Source organism: Galeopterus variegatus, unplaced genomic scaffold (assembly GCF_000696425.1).
Source record: "Galeopterus variegatus unplaced genomic scaffold, G_variegatus-3.0.2 Scaffold1459, whole genome shotgun sequence".
In the NCBI taxonomy this organism is placed as follows: Eukaryota; Metazoa; Chordata; class Mammalia; order Dermoptera; family Cynocephalidae; genus Galeopterus; species Galeopterus variegatus.
In genome coordinates this window covers 463,633-467,911 of record NW_007727570.1, presented here as the reverse complement: position 1 = coordinate 467,911, position 4,279 = coordinate 463,633, and the positions used below count along the sequence as shown (strand labels likewise).

Here is a 4,279-nt window from a genome sequence, read left to right as displayed (position 1 = left end):
GGGGGGGGGGGGGGGAGACAGCCAAATACCTGAGGAAGAGGGGGGTGCCAATCCGCACGGCTTTGCCATCGGGCGGGGGACAGGCAGACAGAAGGGGCAAAGGAAGAGGGACAGAGCAAGAAAGAGGTCAACCCGCGCAGGTCGGGGCCGCTCGCTCGGAGCGCTCCCTCCGCTGACCCTCTGGCTCTCGGCTCAGGTCTCCTGCCTCCCGCCCCCCGCCCCCCTCTCTGTCCCTACTCCTGTCCCCACTCTCGGAGCATCCGTCCTAAGCTTCCAGCTCTCTTCTCACTCATCTTTCATTTTCTCTTCTCTTCAGAGAACTACACGAAATTAATTAAGCCACAGCGCTCCGCTCCCCCCGCAGAAGGAGCAGCCAGCAGGAAAAGCACAGCCACCTCCACTGCCACCGCCACCACCTTCTCCTCCTCTTCCTCCCTCGCCTCTCCTCCTCCTCTCCCTCCTCCCCCTCCGGCTCTCCCTCCTCCCCCTCCTCCTCCACCTCCTCTCGCGCTTCTCCTCTTCCAGCAGCCAGTCCATGCAGGGGACTTCCTCTCCTCCCCGCTCCTCCAACCCTCCTCGGCCGAATGAATGAGCGCGTTTGTGCCTCCACCACCCCGCGCTCTCCCCAGAGCGCTCGGACCACCCCGAGGTGCTGGCGAACGGCGGTAACTTACAGAAGAAGCGTCCCGGCGCCGGGAGGTGCTTCGGCTTCTCCAGCCCCCCCGCCTCCTGATCCTCTTTCTCTTTCTCCTCTTCCTGCTCGGGTTATTGTTGTGGAAGTTGTTTGGGAGTCTCATGTGCTCCTGCCGGGTCTCAGCAATGGAGGATCGCCATCTTCCCTGCCTTCCTCGGCTCCTCAGACTCGCTGCAGCTGCAGATGACCTGAGATATCCGTCTCTCTCCTCTCCCTCCCTCCCGCTCCCTCTCACTCTCTCCCCTCGCTCTCCTCTCCTCTCTCCTCTCCTCCCTCTCCCTCGCGCTCTCTCTCCCTCCCTCTGTCTCTCTCTCTCTGAATAATGAGCAACCAGAGGGAGAGAGAAAGCAAGACAGAAAGACAGAAGGAAGACAATCTTCTCCTGCCACACAAAACGCCGGAGCACCAGGGGGTGCGCGAAGCCTTTCTAATAACAACAACAACGTGCAGGAGGGAGGAAGAAAAAAAAAGAAAGAAAGAAAGAAATGAGGAAAGGACCTGGGGGGAGGGGGCGGGGGCAGAGAATTATCCAAGAGCTGGAGAAGAGCAGGAGAAGCTGGAGGAGATGCGGAGACTGCGGTCCCCCCCACCCCGCCCCCCGCTGAACCCCAGAAGGAGGCAAGGTGGTTGCAAAGTTAAGGCTGGGACATTGTCTTTGTCACTCAGAGCAACACAGAGCCAGGCCAGTGAGATGCAAGAGGAGGAGGTGGCGGCGGAGGAGGAGGTGGTAGAAGAGGAGGAGGAGGAGGAAGAGGAGGAGAAGGAGGCAAAGGAGGAGATGAGATGAATAAAGACTCGCGGAGAAGGCGGTGCGAGGAGCGCGGCGGCCGGGCGAGGCGTGCGCGCTCGCGTCCCGGAGGCGCCCGGCCGCCCCGGCCGGCAGAGGAAGCCCCCAGTGAGGACCCTGCCTGGCCGCTCATAACGCTCCCACCGTCAGCCCTGCCCGAGGCGCCGAGCCCCAGCCCCAAAGGGTCCCACGCATGCATCCATCTAGAGGCCAATCTTTGCAAAGAACATACATGGGGAACTGGAGGTTGCAAGTCTAAACCCACATCAACCACGTGGGGCTTTTTAATCCCTTTCCAGCTTGCGGTGTGAGTATCTCCAGTGAAAAGCTCAAATTGTCCATTACTGGCACGTATTTTGAAGTCTTCTCTCCTGAAATAAAGGCTCATTGTGTTTTATTTCTTTTCTGATATGGAAAAGGGGGGTGGGGGAGGGAAAGAACCCATCATTCCGAGCATCAGAATCACCACTTTCTTTTCCTAACTTGTGAAATGTTTTGACTGCGCACCAAAAGGAAAAAAAAAAAAAAAAAAAAAAAAGCCTACTTAAATAACTTTACACCCTCCTGCCCCGCGTTGTTTGCACTTTCTGGCTGATCATCTAAAGGCTTGGAAAGTAACAATCAGCGCTCCTAATGATAAGGTGTCATGGTGTTGAAGACAAGAGAGCCAACATGAAGCTTTCACACCTTGAATTTTTATTTAGTGCATTTCTCCCCAATTCGTTCTGAACCCTCTCTTTTGCAAAGGAGTGGATCCCCTCCACCCACCCACCAAGTCGAATGTCTACGAAGGCTTTAATTTGACCAGGGGGGAGGGGGACTACAATATCAAAAAATCAATGCAGCAAGTCAGGAGCAATTGAAGTTCAAGGGCATGGTCTGGTTGTACCATTTCTATCTCTCCAATCCTCGAGTTGGACATCAACAACCTCGGGAGAGAGAAACACGCGGCGCGCGGGACAGAGACCTTAATTAAAGTTTCTTTTGTCCGCGTCTGAATTGGGGGATGTTGCTGGATTCCTTTGCATTGAGGAGCGCGCGTCCGGTGAAGGCGCGGTGTCGAGGGTCCTGGGCAATAGTGTCCTCTTTAATACTCGGACCCCTCCCCCCTCCCAAACAACAGTCCGGGAAGATATGCCCGTAAGTCCAAACGATAAAAGGGGAAGAGGAGACGCGCGCCAAGTTGGTTCCCATCGGATAGCGGGGTTTCCTAAACACATCTGAATTCTCATTTTCCAAGATTTTTCCCCGATCGCATATTCCCGGGCAGAATCTGTCACCCCGAGGCACGATTTTACCCCGTTGCAGTCAACACTTCCTGCCCTTTTCTCCTCCCACTCACATTGAAAAGCTTCGGAGCCCTAAAAGGGTGTTGATGGCGGGGGTGATAAATAAATAAATAAATGACACTCTACGCGTGCGGTGAAGAGGGGGGGGGAGGCGGGAGGGAGAGGAAAGGCCAGGAGAGGGAAGAGAAAAAGTAGGGAGAGGAGAAAGAACAGAGGCGAAAGGGAAACGGGAGGCAGAGAAAGAGAAGAGCAAGAAGAAAGGAGAGAGGACGGTGAGGCTGCTCCGGACGGAAAGGATCCCGGCTTTGTGCAAAATTGGAGGACTCCCGATCCAGGTGCCCGGAGGGGCCTGGGGAAGTCCCTTCTGCCCCGAGCTCCTCCCCACGGGACCCCAGGGCTGTCTGAGCGCCGGCCGCCGCTCCCCCATAAAGTCCTCGTGGCACCCGCAGGAAGCGCGCCAGGTCTCCGCCGTCCCTTCAGTGTCCCGGCTGGTAATTTACCTCTTTGTCTTTAATAAAAAAGCTGACTTTTTCTGTCGAGCTCTGCACCGGGAAAATAACCATCGTATTTCAGATTGAAAGCTCCTATTACTGCCGGGTTTTAGAGGCTGCGATAAAAATCTTCATCGACGTGAAGGTACCTTCTGCGTGGGCTTGGGTCGGAAGTCCTAAGAGGGGGGCCGCCCTTCCCCTGGGGCAGGGGCGTAGGGAACCGGGCGGTGGGGAGGGAGGAGGAAGCGACCAGGTCAGAGCGAACCTTGGGTTTCCAGGGCTCCTGGGGCACCAAAGGGCTTCCCGCAGTCGGGGAACGAGCCCTGGGGAGGAGCCTTTTGCGAGAACGTGAGCGCGCCCCAACACGCCTCAGCCCTCATAAACCCACTTGGCAAGGGCCGGGGACGCGGCTGGCGGCCCGGCGGCCGTGAACTCCAGAAATGAACCTGCGCTGCAATCAAACGGGCTGCCGCCCTTTCAGACTCACCTCGAGCGACCGAGATAGACAGAGCTCCCGAACCGGCCGCGGGGGGACCTGGTTCCACCCTCCCGTCCCAGGAGAAGAGGACAAAAAGGGGTGATGGACTTGGAGATGGCCCCGCCCTTCCAACGCTCCAATCCTTGGAAACCAAACCTCCTCTCCAAGCCTCCACGTCTAGAAGGGACAAAGGCAGCGAGGAGACCCAGAGAGCGGTGGGGACATGGTGGCTTTCGGGCTTCTGATGTGGGTGCCTTGGGGGGAAGGTACCGTGGCTAAGTTTCCATCCCAAATACGCCACCGCAGGATAGTCTTTAGAAGACACACTCGGTCTTCTGGTGTAGAAGCAAACTGACTTCCTAAGGCTATGAAGCGAACTCTTAAAAAACTCCCGCAAAGCCCTGGTTTTTGAATGTGGGAACGCTAACATTACAATTAATGATGCCATACACATAATTTTTTTTAGCGTTTTCACAAGGCACAAGTGCCTTCACTCCCTAACTGAAATAATTTAAAGAAATTAAACACAAAGGAAGTAAG

General features: G+C 56.1%; 1 pseudogene; it reads left to right on the top strand.

Moving 5' to 3' along the window:
- The first annotated feature begins 1,259 nt into the window (after positions 1-1,259).
- On the top strand, positions 1,260-4,050 carry LOC103594025 (annotated as a pseudogene).
- Positions 4,051-4,279: the final 229 nt, after the last annotated feature.